General features: G+C 42.3%; 1 protein-coding gene across 7 annotated transcripts in view; it reads left to right on the forward strand.

Moving 5' to 3' along the window:
• LOC102161653 (uncharacterized) overlaps nucleotides 1-25,621 on the forward strand; it is a 220,407-nt gene that overhangs the window by 11,953 nt on the left and 182,833 nt on the right. The window lies entirely within an intron of this gene.

Here is a 25,621-nt window from a genome sequence, read left to right on the forward strand (position 1 = left end):
GCAACATTTTAAGGAGATTTTCAGATATTGCCCTATCAGATAAAGTGTTTTTGGCTATCGGTGACTCAAAATTGCTTAAACAGTAAGACCATAATTATTATATCACATATCTGGAAGTTCACAATGTTGTTTAATTTACTGGCTGGGAGAAAAGGACCCTGGGTCTTGTCCCGTTTTCACTGTGTCATCCTCAGTTTGGTCCTTGCACCAGTTTCCTGAAAGGATGCAAAATGGCTTTGTGGTTTCAGATAGCACAGTTCAGCAAACCTAGGGGAACTCTTTCTTTCCTGGGTCTGTTTGTTTGTGAAGAACCTTTCCCAGACACCCCCAGTAGACTGTCCTGCACGTCTTCTTGTCCAGAAACATCACCGGCTCACCTTTGCACGAGTCACTGTCCTAGGAATGAGATCCTGGTAAGTCATGTAAATCCGAATTGACGCCCAGGCCATGTGAGGAGGGGTAGGGATCTGGAAAAGAGCCTGTGATTGAACTTCCCTGAAGGAAGAACAGAATGATGCCTTTTGAATAGGCTACTTGTGAGTGTGGCTTCCAGGCTCTGCTACGTAAGGACTTGCTCCTTCCATGGGAAAGTGCAGGGAAGTTCAGAACACTGGGGAGCTGGGAATTAAAACTTCCTGGCACCAGTCATAGCTGGCTCAGGTCCCAGGTTTCAGCACTCCCTCGGTTTTGGGCTCCTCTTTTGCTAGTCCTCACAGCACCTGCGTTCACTGGAGGTTCCTTCCCCACCTGCCTTGACGGTCCTACTATCTATTTTACTTCGAACGTCCTCCTTTGGTTCCCAATTTGTGCCACCGCTTTGCCCTCCATTCCCAGCCCTCATCTTACAGGTGCAGCTCTAGACCTGCATGTCCATTTCCAATGAAATTATTTAAATTCCAATGAAAAAAGGAGAGCCGGAGTTCCCGTCGTGGCTCAGTGGTTAACGAATCCGACAAGGAACCATGAGGTTGCGGGTTCGGTCCCTGCCCTTGCTCAGTGCGTTAACAATCTGGCGTTGCCGTGAGCTGTGGTGTAGGTTGCAGATGAGGCTTGGATCCCGTGTTGCTGTGGCTCTGGTGTAGGCCGGTGTCTACAGCTCAGATTTGACCCCTAGCCTGGGAACCTCCATATGCCGCGGGAGCGGCCCAAGAAATAGCAACAATAACAACAACAACAACAACAACAACAACAAAAACAACAAAAAAAAAGGAGAGAGCCTAGTGAGGCCTCAAGCTCAGCAAGTTCAAACCATGACCCTCCCTCTGCATTGTCTTATCAAAGACAAAAGCTGTGTGCTTCTTCCATTCACCAAATCAGATGCGGCATAGAGTGGATGAAATCACTTCCTTTCAAGAATGGGTCCTCATAACTGTACAGTCAAGACACAGCACCTCTGCTCTTGACATGTCTCTCATGCGTTTTCTTTTTTTTCATTCTAACTACCTCTCTCTTTTTTCCAGTTTTACTCATCCGTTGCTCCAATTGCTACACTCATCCCTCTCTAACCCATTCTCCACAAGGCAGCCAGGATGAGTTTGCTTTTGGTGTTGGCTGCACCCAGCACATATAGATGTTCCCAGGCTATGGACTGAATCTGAGCTGCATCTGCCACCTAAGCCACAGCTGCAGCAATGCCAGATCCTTAACCTGCTGCGCCACGGTGGGAACTTCCCAAGATGAACTTTTAAAAAGTTTCACCATTTTGGAAATAGATGGTGGAGGTGATTGCATAACATTGAAATATAATTCATGTTGGTGAATTTTGCAATTAAAAAGTGATGGTGGAGTTCCCACCGTGGCGCAGTGGTTAACGAATCCGACTGGGAACCATAAGGTTGTGGGTTCGGTCCCTGCCCTTGCTCAGTGGGTTAAGGATCTGGTGTTGCCGTGAGCTGTGGTGTAGGTTGCAGACTTGGCTCGGATCCCTCGTTGCTGTGGCTGTGGTGTAGGCTGGTGGCTACTACAGCTCTGATTGGACCCCAAGCCTGGGAACCTCCATATGCCACGGGAGAGGCCCAAGAAATGGCAAAAAGACAGAAAAAAAAAAAAGGGATGGTGAGGCACTTTATACCACAATACCACTTATTACCACAATAAAGAACACTTTATAAAAATAAAAGTTACCTGGTTTAAAGGTAAATTATATAAAGTCACTTGACCTTCACTAAAAAAAAAATAAACATACAAAAAACCAAATCAGCAAAAAAAAAAAAAAAAAAAAGATGTAGACCAGAATATGTTAGTGCCAGTGCCAGGCTTCAATATACTTCCATATTCTTCTTGGAGGAAGAAAATGCTCGCTCCCTTCCGTGGCCCTCCGAGGCCCGTGGGTCTTGTTCTGGGACCTCTGGGACCAGATCTCCCTCCACCCTCCCCACCTGTTCCTCACTCCGCCGAGCTGCTTCCCAGCATCCTCCCACAACCTCTCCCACTCTGCACCCTTGCCCAGGCTGACCTTCCCGCCTGAGACATCCTTCTCCAGATCCCCAGGGACCTGCTCCTCAGTTCTCAAACCCTAGCCTCCCCTTCTTCCCTGGCCAGTCTGCCCAAGCACCTCTGGGTTCCTCCATCCCATGGTCCTTCCGCTTCCTTCCCAGCAGGAGGCACCGCTTGTGGTCCTGACAGTTTTACTTGTTTGGTTCTTAATTGTCCATCATTTGTGCTGGAAATTAAAGTCCATGGGGAGCCTTAACTGTCTTGCTCTACATTGTATCCAAAGGGCCTGCATGTATCCAATAAAGTCTAAGGAATGAGAGAATGCATGAAATGAGTGTGTGAATAAGGATGAATGAACGGAACCTCTATCTGTCACAGGTATCTTCTTTCTCTCTTTATGCAACCACTTTTTTTTTTCTTTTTCTTTTTGGGGCCACACCTACAGCATATGGATGTTCTCAGGCTAGGGGTCAGATTGGAGCTACAGCTGCTGGCCTACACCACAGCCACAGCAATGCAGGATCCGAGCCAAGCCTGCGACCTACACCACAGCTCATGGCAACACCGGATCCTTGACCCACTGAGCGAGGCCAGGGATCAATCGAACCCGCATCCTCATGGGTACTGGTCGGATTCATTTCCACTGAGCCACAACAGGAACTCCTGCAACCATCTTTTTTAAAGTGCAGATTTGGAGTTCCCATTGTGGTGCAACTCAGCGGGCTACAAACCCAACTAATGTCCATGCGGATGCGGGTTTGATCCCTGGACTCACTCAGCGAGTTAAGGATCTGGCATTGCTGTGGCTGTAGTGTAGGCTGGCAGCTGCAGGTCTGATTCGACCCCTCGTCTGGGAACTTCCATATGCCACAGCCATGGCCCTAAAAAAGCAAAAATAAATAAAAATTAAAAAAATTTAAAATAAAGTGAAAATGTGATGGTAATTTTCCTCTTAAAATATTCCCAAAGCCTTTCCTTGTCTCCATGGGAACGGTAAACACAAGGACCTCAGGAACCCGTTGGGGAAGCTGAATGAGGGAGCAGGCCAGAGGGAGGTTAGGACTCTGACAAACCTGATGGCCAGGAAAGCCCAGCCAGTTGTTGCTGTGGGGAGCAGAGGACTGGCGCTGTCCAATTGTCTGGATTTCTCTAAACAGGTCAAAAACTGGAATTTTTACACGAGCCCTTCTCTTTCTGAAATACTGGGAAATTTTTTTTTTCTAATGTTTTGAGGGCTAATGCAATGGAGGTAAAGTAAAATATTTCTGCAGGCCGAATTCAGTTGCAGGCTTCTAGTCTTCAGCCTCTGATTGTGGCAGCTCTTTTGCCCATGCTAACATTGTACAGCTTCTTCTGCTATGCATATAAACATCTTCCTTGTTCCTTCCTTCAATCCCTTCATAACTTTCACAATGTTCATGGCTCTGCGAGAACGCTTCCCAAACCTCGGTAAGTCTTTTCTCCTCAGAAATGACTTGGCTCTCTGTTCATCTTTCTCCTTAGCTTTTATCCCACCGCACCGTCACTCATTTGCCATGGACCATGGCATGCCAGAGATTGAGTTCTCTTTGGGGACAGTGCAGCTTAGGGAAGAGTACAGTCTTGGGAGTTTAATCAATGCAGCCACGTGAATAAGTTGATTTCTTGCTGAGTCTCGGGTTCCTCGTCTTTACTTTGGTGATAAAGAGTAGGAGGATGTGTATGCAGTGCCCGGCACCCATTAGGTGCAGTAGAGAAAGGTGACTCTTAACTGCCCAGTGTCTGAGATCGTTTCTGACACATAGTGGGCCGTTGATGAGCATTGGTTGAACAGGAGGGTGCAGGCCCATCCTGAGCTCCAGTTCCCGAATTACTGACACGTAAAACCTCCTCTCTCCATGTTCTCACGCTCGCCTGCTGTGCCATGTGCTCCCTCTCTGGCTAATCAGCTGCGGCTGCTGACCTCGCCTGGCTCTTCGGGCCTTTGTCTACCTACCCCTGGGCCTCCTGCAAAGCACATGTGGCACCGTGACCATCTCTGCTCACCCCTGTCTAGGTGAGGACTGGCAGGACTCAGAACCTCTGGGAGGTTATCACTCATCAGTCACAGCCGCCAGTAAACTGTGAGGATGGAATTTCTCGCGTTGGGCGTTATCCAAGGTTAGCAGCAAAGATGTGTTCAACGTGTGTCGAAGGGCTATTTCCCGATAACTCAGAAGGTGACTATATCTGAAAATAGGGCCTTTAAAAAGGTCATGAAGGTAAAAAAATCAGGTCATTAAGGTAGGTTCTAATCTTAGTATGGTGTCTGTATAAGAAAAGAACTTTGGGCACAGATATAGCGGGAGGACTCTGTGATGAAACAGGGGAAAGACAGCCATCTGCAAGCCAAGGAGAGAAGCCTCCGAAAACACGCAGCCCTGCTGATCCTTGATCTCAGACTTCTAGCCTCTAAAATCATGAGCAAATAAATTTCTCTTGTTAAGGCCCCCACTCTGTGGTACTCTGTTATGGCAGCCACAGGAAACTAAAACATCGTCTTTATCCCACCCTTTCAAGTTGTGTAAAGAGAATTGTTTCATTACCAGAAAATCTAGATTGACCCTATTAACTATGGCAAAAAAACCAAAACAAAAACCGTAAACAAACAAACAGAAAAAACCAGAACAATCCTTGCATCTATATGCATTGCTTGTGGTTCAATTAACTGTAGAACAATTTGCCAAACACAGAGGGAATCCATTCCTTAGTTCTTTGAATGAACATATAATGCAGAATTCTTTGTCGTAATGATTATAGCAATTACTAACATTTATTGAGTTTCCCCTGTACCAGCAATATCCCTGGTATATTTCCTACCTAGTAATTCAATCTTCCTTCCATCATCCATTCACCCATCAACTCATCCATCCACCCACCCACACACACACCCAGGTCCACTTGAGCAAGCCAGTTCTTTCACAGCTCCTAGGGTAACTCTGAAATCTTAAGCTAGGATACCTTGCTTTCTGACCAAGACCTTAATTTTTTCTCGAGCTGCAGGTATCAAATTTTTAGGCTTTCTGTCTTAGCCTTATTATTCTTATTTTAGTCACTTGATCATACTTAATCTTTTCAAATGTCAATAGAGGTTCTGAGATAAATTTCAGATTACCATACACCCCGCTTTGCCTGCTTTGTCTTGTTCATGTGTAATTAGTAATACCAGCCCTTTCAGGGAGTTCCCTTCTTGGCGCAGTGGTTAACAAATCCAACTAGGACCCATGAGGTTGCGGGTTTGATCCCTGGCCTTGCTCAGTGGGTTGAGGATCTGGCCTTGCCGTGAGCTGTGGTGTGGGTTGCAGATGTGGCTTGGATCCCGCGTTGCTGTGGCTGTGGTGTAGGCCGGTGGCTATGGCTCCGATTAGACCCCTAGCCTGGAACCTCCATATGCTGCGGGAGCGGCCCTAAAAAAGGCAAAAAGACAAAAAAAAAAAGAAAGAAAAATACTAGCCCTTTCATTCTAATAGTGTCCTGATTTGGACAACAAATTATGTTTTCCCTAAATACAGATGCATTCAATTCACTCTTCTCAACTGAAAATATCAATTTCCTAGTCCTATGCAGTGCTACGCATCAAGCAACCATAAACCTCCGTGGAATTCATCCACAAACATTCATTTTGATCATGGGTTTGTGGTGTATTTGATCTGGAGTGGGTCAGCTCATCCCCCCTGAGTTTCCTTGTGCGTCTGCATCTGCCGTCTGCACCGGGTTGGCGGGGTGAGGGTGGATTTGAGTGCGATGACTGGGGACTCTGCTCTGTCCCAAGCAGTTCGTGTGGACGTGTCCTTTGGTGAAGTCAGACACGCAAGAGAGGGAGTAGAAATAAACACTTTTAAAAGCCTTTACTTGTGTTGTCTGCGGACCTGCTATTGGCCAGAGCAAACAGCCCGGTCCCCTCCAGAAGGGAGGGCTGCGTAGAGCCACATGGCGAAGGGCGAGGATCTGGGACAAAGGGAAACTGGGAGCATCTCTGCCCTCAGTCTTCCACACGGTGCCCTGAAGACACCGCCTGCATCCACCGCCCCGCTCCCTCGCCCCAGGGCTTGAGACAGAGTGTCCCTCGTTGGACCTGAGGACTATTGTCGAAGCTATTCTTGCGCCTCAGGTCCCTTGTTCTCAAGAAAATCACACTTGGAGGGTAGGGATGGTACTCGGAATTATTCCTTGAAAATATGGGATTGAAGGAATGACAAAAACACTTTGAAGCCACAGTCTTAGAGGAATTACAGTGACTCTTACAGGCCAATGTTACATCAGAATGTAAAGCTGAGCTCCTGCCTGAACAATGTGCTGGTAAAAAGAGTGAGAAATCAGCGTGAACTTAGAAAGACTGTTTCCTAAATCCTTAATAGATGAACCTAGACGCCTGGGTTTTTTCTATACTAAATGGTCCTAATTTATCTTTCATCTGTACAAAAACCGCTCTTTGTCTGCTCACAATCGTCACAGCGAGCTCCCCTGTTTTCTTCCTTCTTCGGGTCCTGATCTCATATTGAACGGATCTGATGCGACATCCACTTGGTTTTGACCTCATTACAAGCATTCTTATTTCAACAAAATCATTTTATGATCTATTATTTTTAATAAAGACGACTCTTAAATACGCCTAATTTTCCTAGTTTGGAATATTTTGAAGATGTGAGCTAAGCATGAAATAGACCCTCTCTGGTTGAACAACGACCGTCATTAACTGTCTTAGTGATTAAAGGCAACTCACTTGGAGGAAAAATCTCCTCTGTGCTTAAGGAGAAATTGTTTCTCCACGTCGTGAACACAGGTGTTTTGTGGAGCTCGGCCCTTCTCCCTGGGAGCAGATGCTGCCTCTCAGCGGTCCAGGCAAGGCCAGCCTGGGAGGACTTTGGGGGCTACGTTCTAGGGACATTGAGAGCCCCCCCTTGGCAGACTCCACAAGGCCCTGAGTGTGTGAATTATCTGCACGAAGCGTTTCTTGGACATTTGCTAAAGCTGAAACTTTATAAATGGGAGGGGAGAGTGGAGAACAAGCAAAAGCAGAGATAAATGGGGATTGGGAATAAAGTATGTTTATGCAGGAAACCCTGGTAACACAGATGAGGATGGACTGTGAAATGAACACAGACCACGAGCAGGCTGGGGGTGCACTTTATTATCCGGGAAGATGCTTGGCACGGGGCGTCTTTGTCAACAGTGCGCTCCCTTCCGTGTAGCAAGCCCATGGGTGAGGCCTGATTTCTACCTCCCAGAGTGCAAACCTGCTGGCGTGGCGGGACGTGGGCTCAGAGCGTGTGGAGCAGATGTCAGGGTGTGCGGTGCTGCACAGTGAATCGCCCCTTCCTGACGTTCAGGCCGGACTTGGCCTCACCAAGGGGCATCGGGCATTTTCTGTGTGGGTTGGACACGCGCACTTCAGGAATTCTGTTGCAGGTCAGATTTGATGTTATAGTGTCAGAGGTGATTTTAAGGAAATGTCTCTGTGCTCTATTTATAACGGACCAGGTACAAGACTCTGTTTACGTGAGACCTGTAGTCCTTGGCACGGATCTCCGCAGTGGGTAAGGATGTCCTCATTTTATAGATGAGCAGACGGAGGCTCCCAGCTTGAACACCTTGCCCTGGGCCCTCAGTGGGCTAGGATTTCAAAGCAGGTCTAACTCAAGAGCTTCTTTCAACCCCCCCCTTTCCCTTCACTTTTCCTGGCCTCCTCTTACTCAGAATATTTTAAGGAATACAACCATCAAAACCTTCTTTGGTCTTTTTGTCCAGGTCTGAGATTTGTTTGTTTCTTTGTTTGGTCTTTTTAGGGCCATGCCTGCAGCATATGGAGGTTCCCAGGCTAGGGGTTGAATCTGTAGCCTCCCGCCTACACCACTGCCACAGTCACGCCAGATCCTTAACCCACTGAGCAAGGCCAGGGATCCAACCTGCGTCCGCATGGATGCTAGCCAAATTCATTTCCACTGAGCCATGATGGGAACTCCCAGGTCTGAGTTTTTTTTTTTTTTTTTTTTTTTTTGTCTTTTGTCTTTTTTGTCTTTTGTTGTTGTTGTTGTTGTTGTTGCTATCTCTTGGGCCGCTTCCGCGGCATATGGAGGTTCCCAGGCTAGGGGTTCCCAGGCTAGGGGTTGAATCGGCTGCAGCTCTGATTGGACCCCTAGCCTGGGAACTTCCATATACCACGGCTGGAGCCCTAAAAAAAAAGAAAAGAGAAAAAAGAAGAAAAATTCAGATCTTGGTCTTTTATTAAATTTGGTCCAAGTTGTTTACATATGCATGTGTGTGTGTGTTTGTGTATATATGTATTTTTTTTTTTTTTTTTTTTTTGCAAAATCATGAAACAATCATTCAACATTGTACTGGGGGAAAATATCTCTGGGTATCTCTATTTTTCTTCTTATGCTTGTCTAGATCAACCCCTTTGTTTCTCAAAGGCAGTTTTCCATTTTGAAGGACTGAGAATCAAGGCTCAAGTAATGAAATGAATTATTCCCTTCTTGAATGCTGATGAGGACATTTGATAAAAATCAAATAATGCCATTGTACAATATATTCTTTTAGTTAAACATTATTATTATTATTATTTTGTCTTTTTGCCATTTCTTGGGCCGTTTCCACGGCATATGGAGGTTCCCAGGCTTGGGGGCGAATCGGAGCTGTAGCCACCGGCCTACACCAGAGCCACAGCAACGCAGGATCCGAGCCGCGTCTGTGACCTATACCACAGCTCACGGCAACGCCGGGTCGTTAACCCACTGAGCAAGGGCAGGGATCGAACCCGCAACCTCATGGTTCCTAGTCAGATTCGTTAACCACTGCGCCACGACGGGAACTCCTAAACATTATTTTTTAAATTATACCCTCTAATTCTATTGCTGTATGTAAAATACTTCCAGATCTTTGAAGTTAATGTGTTTCAAAACTATTTTTCTTAATATTTCTCTTTTAAATATTTTCTACACTTTTGAGGGCTATTGTGTATGACCCTGCAGGTTAACTTATTAAAAACTACAATAGCATATTCACTTATAATTTAAAAAATAAAATCAGGAAAGTTAGGTCATCCTAAATAAAATGATTTTATGAACTCTTCATAAATACATGTTGTAAAAAAAACTTTAGTATATAACCAAGCAGCAGATAATACTGGATTCTTTTCCATTCTTTTCGTGTTTGTTCGCCTTCTTAATGCCAGATGTCTCTGTAAATTCCATCTTTTCTGGGTAATCTCAGAGAGCTTATTTTACATGACCAATTTGGAAACAAAGTTATAAAACAAAATTCTTAGATTATATCTAACTCCTTTTCTGTACATGCATTTTATAGAGACCGTGTAATTCACAAGCAGATATGCCATCCAAGTGCATGCGATAAAAGCCACATCTCTGTGCACACAGCGGGCTCACACAAGCAGGTGCAATCACGGGCAGATCCTTGTGCCTGTTTTGAGCCTTGCTGAGTTAAAACATCTCTTCAGGAGTAGCCGTAAGGATTAGGCACAGAGTCCCCTCAGGTCTCTTTTTCACCCATAGTCACTGCAAATGAGGTGATGCCCGCTGTATGATTTCTTTCATTAACTCAGAAATGACGCAAATTAGACTTGTGGCAAATTGCATTTTAGCAAGAAAGGGACTTTCAACATTTAAATAAAGGGTGACATGATTCGCCTCCTCCTATCCTTCTGTGTGAGAGTCACACCCCTCGCCCTCTGCCCTTTGCCCTGATGGTACCCGTACATCGAGGCCTAAGGAGATATTTACCATCCGAAGGCTCCGTGGGGCAATGATGTTTTAAATATTATTGCCCTTCCTTCATGTCCTTGAAAAAGGATGAGATGCCGCTGGCTCCGTTTAGGGAAGCTCTGCTTTCTAAGAAATGAAGCGTCACAATTCAACAGCAGGTCTCAGGGTCAGAGCCAGGCGTTGTCCTGCAGGGCCACGCTGAGGGCAGCCAGATGTGTCCTCAAGCCCAGTGGTCCACGTGTTCTCAAACACACTCTTTTCTTGTGTACCACTTAGTGGGTGAAAATCTATTTGAGCATCTCTGTTAAAAGTATGCAATCTCCTAAAAATCATTCCGGAGACAGACAAGATCAGGAACCTTGAGGTCCATCAGAAAAGGCATGTCTGTGAAGGGAGGATGGTGCGGGCAAAGCTACCTGAGACATCTGAGTGAGAGGTGCTTTCATGTAGTGCGAGACGAACATGCAGTGGACGCAGGAGAGAATTTATCACCCTGAGGTCGTGGTGGGCGCTGTTTAAAACGCCTTGTCTGGAGCCGGATCACGTGCTCTTCCACCACATCTGTGCTCCGAAAGCTCTGGAATTATCGCCCTTCCTTTCCCCTGGCTTTGTTATGACATTCCCGAGAGCCCTTGGAACAGTGAGGTTCTGTTCCATCTGGGCCTTTTTCTCTGCCTGCGGTTAGTTCTACACTTCTTTTCAGCCAATTCGTGTAAACACCTACTCACCACACCACATGCAGTTTAGTGACTTTCTATCTCAGAGCTTGACCAATTTAGTGACTGAAGCCTCTAAAGAGAAATCCAAAACTGTCCTTGTGTGTTGTTAGCATCATCAATGTCCTCTTTGCTTATCGTGCCTTTCTGAGTTATTTTATTTTATTTTATTTTATTTATTTTATTTATTTTATTTTTGTCTTTTCTAGGGCCATACCCGCAGCACCTGGAGGTTCCCAGGCTAGGGGTCTAATTGGAGCTTCAGCTGCTGGCCTACTATGCCAGAGCCACAGCAACAAGGGATCCGAGCCGCACCTGTGACCTGCACCACAGCTCACGGCAACTCCGGGTCCTTAACCCACTGAGCAAGGCCAGGGATCGAACCCGCAACCTCATGATTCCTAGTTGGATTTGTTAACCACTGGGCCTCAACAAGAACTCCCAAATATTTTTGATGTAGGGCCTCTGGGCCAGATGCCCTGGGCTCAGACAATGATGGAGTCCAGTTCTGGATTTCTATTTTCAGGTGAGTGTCTCTGAGTGTCTAGCTCTAACAATGCAGGCTTTTTAGCAGACCTGTGTGTTTGCATTGTTTTATTAAATATATGTCAATTGGTATAATTCAGTTTAACCTACCAGGGCATATGGCCAATTGGGTTGCCCAGACAGATCCCTAGGTATCCCTGGAAATGTGGTCTAACAGGTATAGTTATTATTGTCTGTACTTTTCCATTCATTCTGAAGATCACAGGTCCTTCCTTGCTCGAATTACCCTAATTACACTATAAAATTCAGTTACTTGCTTATTAAATGGAACATTCTTAGAAGTAGATAAAACAGTAAGAATCAAATCTAGTTGTTGGAATTTTTAAAAATAAATCTTAAAAGGCAACCTGTTTGTAAAGGCATAGATGGTTCAATGCATATATCATCCAACAGAATGTTACATAAATAGCATTTGAGAAAGCAAAAAAAAAAAAAAAACAAAAAAACACCAGCTCCTGACATCTGGCCTGGAACTTACAGTTAGGCCACGTTGTTCTCCTGTTGGACCTAAACCCTCTCAGAGAGGACTTGACTTGTTCCGATGCTCTAATAAAGTAAGACCAAAAAAAAAGAGCGCTTTATAATTTTGTCTAAACACAGACCAAAACAAGTTCACTGCTATGGAGTGAAGGTTTGTGTCTCCACCAAATCCATATGTTGAAATCTCAACCCCCAGTGTGATGGTACTAGGAGGTGGGTCTTTTTCAAATCGTGACCATCCTGCTACCTTAGAACCATGAGAATCAAGTTTCTGTTGTTTGTAAGCCATTATTTCTCTGCTCTTCTGCTATGGCATCCCAACGTGGCCGAGACAGTCACTGTGCCACCCACAGAACACCAAACACGCCCCTTTTTGTTGAATGACTGTTACTTCTTTAATCATAGAAGCACCCCAGCTTTCCGACAGCATCTAACCTACAGCGAGCCCCTTGACCCTACCCTGAATGATTTAACCAATAAGTCCTGTAGTATTTGTACAGCTTCATTTTAACACTTTCTTACTGCAATACCCATTGTTCTCCGTGGTGTATGCTCACTTTTGCTGCAACAACTACGAAACCCCGACGATTCGACTACAGGTGTGTTCCTGGTCGTCTTTGGCTTTGTTTAAATGTTACAAATAAAATTTGATTGCAAGTTTATATAATTCTCAAATTTCTCTTGGGTCTTCTCAAAAAAGGTAAAACTTTTGCACAGTTTTGTCAGTTCTTTCTTCCCATTTTTGGGGAAAAGCCACAGGCTGCTTCAGGATATTTTCTGTCATTAGTTTTCAGAAGTTTAATTATGATGGGTCTTGGTGTAGATTTCTTTGTTTTGTTTCCTGTTGGGATTTTCTCAACTTCCTGAATTTGTGATTGTATATCTTTTCCAGATCTTGGAGATTTTTTTCACATTATTTCTTCACTTTTTTTTTTTCCCTTATTTTATGTCAACTTTAATTTTGGTGCAAATACACTTATCTCTTCAAATGATACCATTTTTTTTTTTTTCTTCTGGCAATGGTATTATTTTCCCCATTGCTGCTAGATTTGGTGTGTTATAGCACCACCAGCTTGGTGGCTTAAAACAGCACAGATTTCCTATGTTGGTCAAACTCCAATATCAGTCCCAGTGAGCTAAAATCAAGGTATCAGCAGGGCCAAACTTGCAGTTCTTGTGGTCAAACTCCCGTCCTGGTGTCCTGTGGCCACCTTACTGTCTTTGGCTAAAGGACTGGAGACCCAATTAAATAGAATCAAAGACTCCTCTCGGGCCAGGCTGCTTATTGCAGCTGGGCCCCTCTCTCTGCTGTTGCCTGCCCACATAAGTATTTCTCAGGGGAAGAGAGCTTCCTGTGGCTGATTTCCGTTGGTGAGGGTCCTTATTGTCCTGTTGCTGGAGGTGTTGAGCTCACCCGATTTTGTCAGTGACTCTTGTTCAGTCAGAGGGGGGAATGGACCGTCTCTTGCTGGATTAGAGGTCAGGCCACCTCCCACTGTGCTTTTCTGCCGTCCTGCTGTCCTAGATCAGCCCCTCCTCTCGGAGGTCTCTGCTCGCTCCCGCATTATTCCCAGCATCTGTACGGTGCTTAGTGAGCTGGAACACAGAGAAATGGCCTATCCCATCTTGTTCAGATGAAGAGTCCCAGTTGCTCAGATGAATTTCGGCAAAGGTGTAAAAGCGATTCAGTAGACAAAGGATAAGTTTTTCAACAAATGATTCTGTAGGAACTGGGCAACCATTTGTGGTCTCAAACCATTTTTGACCTCAAAATCAAAAGCAAAACCAAAAAACAACGAAAAAGTCCTAAACTTCACACTTTGCACAAAGATTAACTCTAAATAGAGTACATACTTAAGTGTAAAATTATAGAACATTTAGTTAAAAAATAGAGAAGAATTTCATGATGTCAGGCTAGGCAGACCGTTCTTAAACTGGGCATGAAGGGCATAACCTATAACAAAAAAAATCAACAAATTGTGTGTTATCAAAATGAAAAACATTTGTTCTCAAAAGACCCTGAGATTGAAGGAAAAAAAAAGTTGTATCCTGGGAGAAAATATTTATGAACCATTTGTTGACTGAAAAAATTATGCGCAATGTAAATGTTGAGAGTTATGTTACTTGGTGAACACAACTGAGGACGTAAGCCCGGGACACAGCATCTCAGGTAGCCCCGAGAAAACTACTCAGAGGGAATGCGGGGGGAGCTAGGATATATAGGAATTTTGCAACAAAGGGCAGGTAGTGGGAACAAAAGATTACTGTTAATAATAGAAAAAAAACATGTATCTCAAGTTAAGGCATTTAGCACTTTTCTATGTATTGGAAGATGCAAAGGTCTGGGGTTACTGAAATCCTTCCTAGATATGCCCCTCAGCTCTCTGGGGCCAGCATCCTGTGTTTTTACATCCTGAGGGCTCACCTTTGGGAGTGGCTGCAGTCTGATGGCTGCTGGATGGCACGTATTCTTAGCTTCCTTCCTGAGTTCCCTTGGAGCTCACCTAGTCACCCTTAGAGGGGCTGCTATAGATGATGGCTGTGACATCTCTTGTTTCCTGATATGGCAGGCAATTTTATTTTTCATGTGCATCCTGCAAAGGGTTTGTACCTAGAATACATAAGGAAAATTCAGTATACAACTGTTTAAAATGCAAACACAAGCAGAAAAACCGTTCAATTTGCAAATAGGTAGAAGACATGAAGAGAAATTTCGCCAAAATGAATCAGCCGTGAAAAGATGTCTAACATCTTTAGCCATTAGCAACATGCAAATTAAAACCCCAATAAGATAACACAACACATATATTAGAATGGCTAAAATGAAAAGTTGTGACAACACCACATGTTTACAAGGATGCAAAGAAACTAGATACACATACATTGCTAATGGGAATCCAAAATGGTGTAAGCAAAAAAATAAAAACTGGAGTTCCCATGGTGGCTCAGCAGGTTAAGAACACTGTATAGTCTCCATGGTGAGGATACTGGTTTGATCGCTGGCCCTACTCAGTGAGTTAAGGATTCAGCGTTGCCGTGATGCGGCTTGGCTCCTGCGTTACTGTAGCTGTGGTGTAGGCCTGCAGCTGCAGCTTCAATTCAGTCCCTAGCCTGGGAACTTCCATATGTGAAGGTGTGGCCATAAAAAGGAAAAAATTTAAAATAAAAATAAGTAAATAAATAATAAAATGGTGTAGCCACTCTAGAAAACAATTGGGCAGATTCATAAAGAACTAAGCGTGAAGCTGCCATACAACCCAGCAATGCCTGCTTGGGCAGTTACCCCTTGGAGGCCGCTCTGCGATAAAAAGCATGAATTGCTAATACATTCAACACCATAGATCTGCAGGGAATTATTCTGAGTGAGAAAAGCCAATTCCCAAAGGTGACATGCTGCGTGATCCTTTTGTATCACATTACTAAAATGACAAAATTATGGAAATGGAGAACAGATTCGTGTTGCCAGGGATGGAGGCGGGGAGAGGGAGGGAGACAGCATGACTGCAGAAGTTCAAGAGGGGAGTTCCCACCGAAGCTTAGCAGAAACGAATCCAACTAGTATCCATGAGGATGCAGGTTCCATCCCTGGCCTTGCTCAGTGTGTTAAGGATCCGGGTTGCCATGAGCTGTGGGGTAGGTCGCAGATGTGGCTTGGATCCCTAGTTGTAGTGGTGTAGGCTGGTTTCTGCATCTCCAATTCGACCCATATCCTAGGAACTTCCATATGCCATTCAGGACGAGGAATCTTGTGGTGATGGAATGTTCTGTGTCTGGACTGTATCAATGTCAATTATTCTATATTTTACTATAGTTTTGCAAGATATTACCATGGAATCCCTCTGTATTACTTCTTAGAACTGCATGCTCTACATTGATCTCAAAATTAAAAGTGTAGTAAAGAAATCAAGGCATATTATCACCTTGATTGCTGATAAAAGACGGATTAGTGGGGAAATCCATGTAAATACAGTATGTGTCTAGTCTTTTCCTTTGGTTTACCACTATTAGTTATTGTAGCATATGTATGCTCACATATTCATACCACCTGACTGTTACATAGCACTAAGTTTTAATCGAACGATTCCTCTATCATAAATGTGAAAAGTATATACTAACAATAAAAAAAAATCTAAAAAAAGAAGAGAAATGTAAAAAGTGCTTACTTTGGCAATAACAGCGATAAGTGAGCCAATTTTTTTCATTTCCCTATTCTGACTTTTTTCAAATGACCTGTTTATCATCATCTGGAAATGTGTACATCATTTATACACTAGAACTTTCAAATTCACTAGAGAAATAGAAAAGGGATTCAGGTGCAGGGAAAAAAAAAAAAGAGTACTTAGGAGAGATTCTTTACCACTTTCCACTATGTTAGTACAAACATCTTAAACAGCCAAAAACTGTTCCCCTTATGTAGCAATTATAAGTTAGGAATTATCATGGATAGCACCTCAGAACTGTATCCAATTTGAGGTTGCAGTGATATAATAGTAATGCAAACTCAAGCTTCATTCTAAAAATTATCAGAAACAAAAATTTAGTAAAATATTCAGAGCCAGCCACAGTATATCTGTATGTGGGATAGTCTGAGCAGTTTGTTTATCACAAATCCTAACTGACATTACTGAACCAAATGTGCATCTACTTACCTGCCTCATAGAAAAGCCAATTTACTGACACTTGGTTGTGGGGAAAGAAAGTACAGCATTTTTTGCAGGGTGTCAAGCAAGGAGAATGAGTGGCTCATGATCAAAAGAGCTGAACTCCTCAACGGCTTTAAGGAAAAGGTTTTAAAAGGCAAGATGAAGGAGAGGGTTGTAAGTCCCCTAATGAGCTAATGCACCTTCTTCTGATTGGCTGGTGGTAAGGCAACCAGGAGTCAGCATCTTCCACCTTCCAGTTCCAAATGGCCTGGGGTCTGCATGCTGGGGGTCAGCAGCTAACTCCTTCCATCTTGTGGGGGTTTTAATACCTGCAGAACAACCAAGGACATGGCTCAGGGTATTATCTAAAACCCTTAAAGAGAAACTAAAGTCCTTGACATTGTTTTATGACTAAACTAATATTATTCAGTCTTGCTTGACTGTTTCTCTTCGTTCTGCAATTCCCTGATTAAACTTGCCCTTCGGAACTTGAGGGAGGCTGAGGAGGCTAAATCTTCTCTACAAACAAGAGACAGGAGACACAAGGGAAGGAGTCTGACTACAAGAAGGCCCCTCAGGGTCCTTCTGATTTTTACTGATGAAATTAAAATGGTGCAACAAAACAACTGAAACAGTCAAGCAGATGAGTGGATTGCTGTTGCAGGACTAGCTGAAGGAATTTGATCTTTTTCATCAGGACTAAGGTGTGTTTGAGGCAAAATGGGTGGAAGTAAAGAAGCCAGTGAGTAAAGGGTCTGATAAAAATCTGTGGGTCCTGAAGCATGTGGTTTGGGGATTATGGGCTTGTTCAGTGCAACCTAGACTTCACCAAATCTAGCCGTGCTGGAACCCAAGGGCATCTATGTATGTAGAAACAATTCAGTGAATTAAATAGAAGTCTTATCTTAATCATTAAAATCTAGATATTAGCAACCTAATTGCTTTTTTTTAAAAAATACATCAATCATTACGAATTTTAAGCAACATGGTGACAGTGCCTTCCTAAGTATATGCTCTGCAGCTTGACCATCAGCCAGTCAGGGAGAGGACCGTGCCCTTCACCTGACCTTGTGAAGCCTCGTCATCTGACTTCATCTGGCTGTATAACTGCCATGGGAAAGTTTTGACATTGAATCAGGTGTTGGACCTGGTGGGCAAAAATCATTTAGCCTCAACATTCTAGAATTCTGTTTTTTCCTTCATTTTAGAGCATGCAATACATTGTAGCAAATTCTGCACATATATTTTGATTTTTAAAACCATTATACTTTTGTACCTCTAACCTATTTTTGTTAAAGTCAAGTTCTAGAATAGCATGTTATAAATAGTAGCTTTATATTCTTAGAGATGAATAAGTTTATTTATAGCAAACCAGTTTACACCAGCATCAGTCATTATTTGTACCGCGCGTTTTAGAGTTTGTGAAAATAAAGTGAAAGGATTAGGGTTTCCTGATTCAATCCTCTGTTCCAGGAAAGCTTAGCCTTATTTCCTCAGTCTTTTTGATTTTCCCCCTTTGCCAGAACTCATCACACATGATACACTCCCAGTCTCTGGGACACCAAGATAATTAAATTCTCAGCAATTTCCAGGTCTTTCTTTCTCTTATGTATACCCCATCCCTACTCATGTTTTTCCTCTCCCTGAAAATCTCTTTAGTCCTCTTTTTTTCTCTTTCCTTTTCTTTTGTCTCTTATCTCTCCCCTCCCCTCCTCCTTCTCACTGCGCAGAATTGGGTATATTTCTCAGATTTCTAGTAAGTTTATTATTCTCAAAGTAAGTGTATTATTTCTTCTAATTTGGAATAACAAAATAAGGCAATAAGTAGAAAATTTTACATCCCATGTGACATATGTTATCACAATATTATAAGCTCTCCTGATAAAACCAGCATAATTCTCTCTTCATGGCCTTATAGGCCCATTGCTCCATTAGAGAAAGTCATAAATCCGTATGATGCTCTTGATTGCTGCATTTTCAATTTGGGTACCTGATTTATCAGACAGATATACGAACATACATTTAGACAGACAGTTCCCAAGTGACTTAAAACATGCTGAGGAGTTTTTTATGCATATGCTATTCAAATTAAAGTCAGCAGTAACTTCTGCTCTATATTTTTTTAACATCTGATCATTCCCTTTTATGACAGAGTTGAGAGACTCCCAAATATGTTAAGTTCAAATCTAAATGAGAAAGATGCTAAGGATGGGGATTTGGGAGAACATGGAGAATCGAGCATGTTTGCACTCTTCAGTTGTGCTTATGGTTTATTTAGCTTCCAGGACAGCCTTCGTCTGGGATGGCCAGGATCAGCTGTGGGTGTCAAGGTGACTGGTTCCAGTAATAGCCTGTCTCCTCTAGCAGGGCAGCACCACGAACAAGGGCCTTGACAGGAGCCTTATGAAAGGAAACCTGATGAAAGGATGCTCAGAAGTGCATTCAGATGTGGGAGGTGGTGCAGCCAGTGATCATAGAGCATCCTTCATAGAGGCGAACAGCCCCTTTCCCATGTGACGGTGCTTGTGGTGCAGGGCAAAAACCTGCTCACTGTATCATCTCTGGCTATAGGTAGGAGCCCCTCCCCTCTGAGGAGTTTCCTACCATCTTTTGATTTTGTGTGCAAAATTCTAAACATGCAATTTCACTGTCGAGCTTGGAGTCTGTCTGTTTGCCTCTCAAGCAACAAAATGCACGATGCCTCCTCATCTTTGTCCTCTGTACTACTTTGTGAGAAATCTTAATTTTTCTCCCCTTTTTTAATTGGAAAGATAATACTTATTACCTTTGCTGTGTCTTCTTAACTTTTCATAATGTAAGGCATCTTTAATGAGATGGTTTTAAAGTAATTTTGTGTAATTTAAGACAACAGAACGTTTTGATAAGGTGACGTTTTTAAGAGAAATATAATCTTGTGTTTGTTATGATAATTTCTTGTTGGTTTTAAGATAACACTGCAAAATATCTTTGTTGTTGAATGGTGCATGGAAGCATTTCCTTGGTATTTCTTCCCTTAGGGACAAATAACATTTTATTAAAAACTTAGGGGAAAATATTCACTTTATGTGACAACTAGACCTGTTCAACTTGCAGAGTAACTCATTGCAGTGGTGCATTAAGTAGTGCAGAATGTTCCATCTCTTTGTTAATTATACATACAACTCAAGGCACCAGAGGCCAGCCTCAGGGGGCTCCTTACAGTCCTGCATCCTCGTCCAACCTCTCCCTCTTTGGTCCTCCATGCTGGACGCCCTTGGCCTGGAACTGTATCCAATCCCTCCCCACTCCGACCAGTTCTTTGTCCAGCAAACAGCCTATTCACCCTCAGATTCAGTATAATTGGCACTTTCTCAGGAAGTAAAATATCCACTGTGTTATCCTAATGATAATTTGTACTTGATAAACTTCTTATTTTATAGTTATGTATTTACCAGTTTATTTTATTCATTGAGTCACTAACATTAATTGAATTTTTACTGCTTTGGGGTTCATCTGAGCTGATCAGGAAGGTGGTGAACATAGGGGCAACACCCTCCTCTGTCTCTCTTTCTAAATACATTTCATTGGAATACAGGTGACATAATGTGTGTTAGAGTCAGGTGTACGGCAAAGCAGATCAGCCATACATATGCATATCCATCCATTGTTTTTCAATTTCTTTCCCCATATAGGCTATCACAGACTATTGAGTAGGTTTCCCCAAACTATATAAGGGGTCCTTGTTACCAGTCGATTTTTTTGTATAGGTGTGTGTACGTGCCAGTCCCAACCTCCCAGTCTGTCCTCCCTTCCCGTGTTTCCCCTTTGGTAACCCTAAGTTTGATTATGAAATCTTTGAGTCTGCTTCTGTTTTTTTTTTTTTTTTTTTTTTTTTTTGTCTTTTGACTTTTGTTGTTGTTGTTGTTGCTATTTCTTGGGCCGCTCCCGTGGCATATGGAGGTTCCCAGGCTAGGGGTTGAATCGGAGCTGCAGCCCCCGGCCTACGCCAGAGCCACAGCAACGCGGGATCCGAGCCGCGTCTGCAACCTACACCACAGCTCACGGCAACGCCGGATCGTTAACCCACTGAGCAAGGGCAGGGACCGAACCCGCAACCTCATGGTTCCTAGTCGGATTCGTTAACCACTGCGCCACAACGGGAACTCCTGAGTCTGCTTCTGTTTTGTGAATAAGTTCTTTTGTCTCACTTTTATTAGATTGCACATATTAGTCATTAGTCATATGATAGTTGTATTTCTCTGTCTGAAATACTTGACTTAGTATGATAAAACTCTAGGTCCACTATAGTCATCAAAACAGTATGGCACTGGCCCAAAACCAGAAATACAGATCAGTGGAACAGGATAGAAAGCCCAGAAATAAACCCACGCACCTATGGCCAACTAATATACAACAAAGCAGGCAAGAATATACAATGGAGAAAAGACAGTCTCTTCAATAAGTGGTGCTGGGAAAACTGGACAGCTACACACATAGAAGAATGCATTAAAACATTCTCTCATGCCGTGCACAAAAATAAAATAGATTAAAGACCTAAATATAAGACCAGATACTATAAAACTCTTAAAGGAAAACAAGGAAGAAAACTCTTTAATGTAAATTGTAGCAGTATCTGTTTGGATCCACCTCCCAGAATAAGGAAAATAGAAAGCAAAAATAAATGAATGGGACTTAATTAAACTTAAAAGCTTCTTCACAACAAAGGAAACTATAAAAAAAAAAAAAAAAGACAACCCATAGAATGGGAGAAAAATCTTTGTAAACAGATTACTGACAAAGAATTTATCTCCAAAATGTACAAATATCCTATAGCTTTATATATTAAAAAACAACCCAATGAAAAAATGGTCAGAAGATCTATTTCTCCAAAGAAGACACACAGAACGAAAAACACAGGAAAAGATACTGAACATCACTAATTATTAGACATGCAAATCAAAACTACAATGAGGTATCACCTCACACTGGACAGAACGGCCGTCACGAAAACATCTATGACCAATAAACGCTGGAGAGGGTGTGGAGAAAAGGGACCCTCCTACACTGTTGGTGGGAATGGAAAGAGGTGCAGCCACTATGGAGAGCGGCATGGAGGTTCCTTAAAAAAACGAAATATAGAACTACCATATGATCCAGCATCCCACTCCTGGGCATCTACCCAGAGAAGGCATCCTGCTCTCTTGGAGCTTACATTCCAATGGGGGCAGCAGACAATGAACCAACCAATAAATCTTGCCGTGACAGTGGCCACTTAAAGGTGATGTTTATAACTACATGGTTTGGGAAGCTTCTGATGACTTTGAATGAAATTGGGTTTGTAGTTTACTTCTGGAAGAGTCAAAACATGCTCTAAAGACGTTAATGTATTTTTGAAATTTTTATTCTATTTTTGAATAGAATCTAAATATGGTTCTGTTACCTAAGTCACAGACTCTTAGATGAAGTGATTATTGGCGCTGGTTGCTTTTTAAACAGTATAGCTATCTAGACACTTGCATGCTGGGTCTGTTTTGAAGAATCTCGTGACCAGACGAGTCATCTTCCTGGACACCGTAGTGAGGGGATTAGCTTAGGCCTCAGCACCCTCAGCCAAGGATCCCAGGCTGTCTGATCATGGACTCTTTCACAGACGTGTTTGTTTTCAATTCACAGCTATTTACAAATTGAAATTATGTGGCACCTGTAATCAAGACGTTGCTGATTCAAATCAGAGTTATAATTTTGGGTGGAAATGCCCTTTACTTAGGTAGATCTTGTCTGCAGTTTCCATTTCTCACCGGTAACGTTGTTACATTCAAGAGAAAGAACTGTTTACAGTGAGTGAAGGTATCTTGCAGCAGGATAAAACTGTGGATGCACAGGATCCTAAAGCTATAGCCCTGCTCCAAATCCTATGCAGTGACGCAGGGCAGGCACGTATCGAGTTCTGGAAGCTGGATTCCCAGACAGCTTTTAAGATTGTTTAGACTAGCTTGACAATTCTAACTTCATCACCTCTACAAATGGCAAGTTTTATGTCTTAACTCACTTCTGGATCTTTTCGTCTGAACTATTATAACATTTGTAATGTACTTCGAAGGAGGTGCCCTGAAAGAATCGTTTTCATATCTTGGGTTAGGGTTTTAAAAAAGGAATTTAAGTTTGGAGCTAAGTTTATTTTCTCATACTTGGATTTACTTGAACAAACACAAACCGGAGAAAACTTACCAATTATTTAAAAATGTGGCTCGTTCGTCAGTGTTACCTAACAAAGCGCTTGTGATGCAGTTCACGGTGCATCTCACAGCTCATGTGGCATGTCCTTGCCGCCTGCCATCAAGCGGAGTCAAACAGCTTTTCCCAGGCACATGCTTGGGCCCATTTTCTTGTGGTCCTCATGTCTCTCAGGTGTTAGAAATCCAGCCAGGGTTACGCATGTTATCTGGGCTCTGTCTGTGTAGATACTTTTGCAACTTCTTTGAAGTTCTTCCCAGAGCAGGAGGCCAAAGTAAATGATGATTCCTATAGAATATTGATGACTGGAGTTCTGCACATGGCTGAGTCTTATATTTAGCTAGATGCTCAGTTCCTCTCAGCAAACGACGAGGTAGAGTTGTGTGGACCATTTGTATAATCTGGGAGTCTTCCCCTTACTTGGCTTACAGAACCTGCTTCTCCTGATTCTTCCTCTATGACCATTCTCTTGCTATTTCTACTTCATCTGCCTGCTTGTCCCTTCATGTGGCCGTTTCTTAAACTTTGCCCACAGCCGTAGTTAGGTTTCCATGAGCCGTGGGCAGCATGTTGGGTCAGTGAAGAAGGATAAAGTCCAGGAAAGTGTCCTCCCTTTTGTTGGACAACCAGACAGCAGTGAGCCATAGGGGTCCCAAGTTATCTTTTGTCCCCACTCACCATTTGTTCCCATCTTGTCCATCTTAATATCTATTAGGATAAAAGTGTAAATATGTGATTGTGCTGGAATAGATAGTTTCAAGAACAGGGAGGATCTTTATTTTTTAACTATATTATACCCAGTCAAAAAGGGTATGAATTGTGGTAAATTTCGCCTTGCATGAAGAGGTGTAATAAACAGTATTCCAGTAGTATTTTACCTTGACACATAAACTTCTGCATCTTGAAATATAACAGAATAAAGCTCCTCAGTTCTACCATTCCATATTTGGCTACTGAGTCTAATAGTATTTACTTGGCACTAGAGCTCAGCCTAAGATGTAATCACCTTGAACTCCAGGCAAAGACTTTCGTTAATAAGGTAAAAAGGCCATAGTTTTGTGACTCTGAATACATACCTCTGTGTTGTTGCAGCATGCATTATATATTCAATAAATATTTAAATCAAAATTGTGTTGTACTTGGAAGCTCTGGGTATCCTTTAAGCCTAAAGGTAAAATAATATGGTGCAGAGGGCTAATTATACCATATGGAAAACAAAACAAAACCAATAAACAAGACCATGAAGTGAGAAGTCCCAGTGGCGTCAATTCAATTAAAAACCTGCCTTGGTGGAATTGCATGTTGATCAGTAGCCACAATGCCTTGACTCTTAGAAGTTGTTGGAAATAATGTGGTGTTTTGTTATCATTTCATCACTGTTTCTATTTAGAATTGTATGGTGGTAAGATTAAACAGGCTTTAGGACTTCTAAGATGCTGCAGAATTAGGGAAATCTATGGAAAGAACACTGACTTTTAAATGAAGATCAAATTAGCTCTTTGATATTGTAGAGTATTCCACTATTTGCTTTGCCTCCCAATCTTCCCACTATGATTTTGGCTGGTTTATTACTGATTTTGGCATCTTGAAAGTGTCAAAGTTCAGAGTTCCCGCTGTGGTGAAGCAGGATCAGTGGTGTCTCTGGAGTGCTGGATATTGATAACAATATATCCACATTAATTCCTTTATAGATTTAAAATTATAGGCGGCTACTCCTCTTTTCTAAATGCATGCAAATAGCTTGAAATGTAAAATAACTTACAAGTTATATACAGCTTATAACTTAAAAATTATGTGTAGAAAAGTAGCCAGGAATTATATTAAATACGAAAGCAGTAATTTTTGACAGCTGAGATAATATACTTACGTTGACCTTCACCGTTTTCAAACTACAAATTTATCTGATTTTAGCAACATGGTCTCAGCTCCACGGAACTGAATTTTACCAGCATAGACATCATGATATATGTAATATTTAACACAGATAAATGCTCAGTGGAGCTGAAATCAGGCCTGCTGACATGTACTCCTGCTGAATTTAGACTAAACAATGCTGGGCCCTGGTGGGATTGATTTTAATTATAGAATTAATAAATATTAATTGCATAAGTTACTTTACTATTTTATTAAGCTCTTTGCTTCTCATATCTCAGTTTTCTTGACGGGCATTTAAACCAATCTAAATACAAGTTAAAATAATAATGATAATAATAGTAATAAATAAGTAAAATGGAGCTCTCTTTCCTTAAATTAAGACATGAGATCTTAAGTGATAAAAGTCTTAATGCCATAGGGCATTTTACTCTATTCTTTATCTTACGTTGAATAAATGATAAGATCTACTTTCTTAGTAACTTTCAAGTATACAATGAATTATTATTAACTATAGTTTAAGGATCACTCTTCAAAATAAGTCAGTAACAGGAAACAAATATTAGAGTGAAATTCAGTGAAATTCAATGATCAACTCTCAGTTAAGAGCATAGTAAGTGGCCCTAAGAATGATGTAACGTATTTGGTGATCCACCACGGTGATTCCACCGTGTAAACCTTTTTTAGTTTCTAACCACTCTAACTGGAAATGATAGTGCATTGAATGAGGAATAGAAAAATAAAAGGCTGTCAAGAAAGTACAATTGCTGACAAAATGGAAATAAGAATTATTTTCCTCTTAACTGTTTGGATATATTTTCCTGAATCAATCTTCCCTCTGTTTCCTAATCTAAGCCATTTAAAAAATCAAAAGTGGAGTTCCCATTGTGGTGCACTGGAAATTAATCCGACTTGTATCCATAAGGATGCAGGTTCAATCCCTGGCCTCACTCTGGGGTTGGGGATCTGTTGTTGC

Source organism: Sus scrofa, chromosome 16 (assembly GCF_054392235.1).
Source record: "Sus scrofa isolate SSC_HxYL_T2T_F1_AM1 chromosome 16, Sscrofa_HxYL_maternal_Yorkshire_Landrace_v2.0, whole genome shotgun sequence".
NCBI classification, from domain to species: domain Eukaryota; kingdom Metazoa; phylum Chordata; class Mammalia; order Artiodactyla; family Suidae; genus Sus; species Sus scrofa.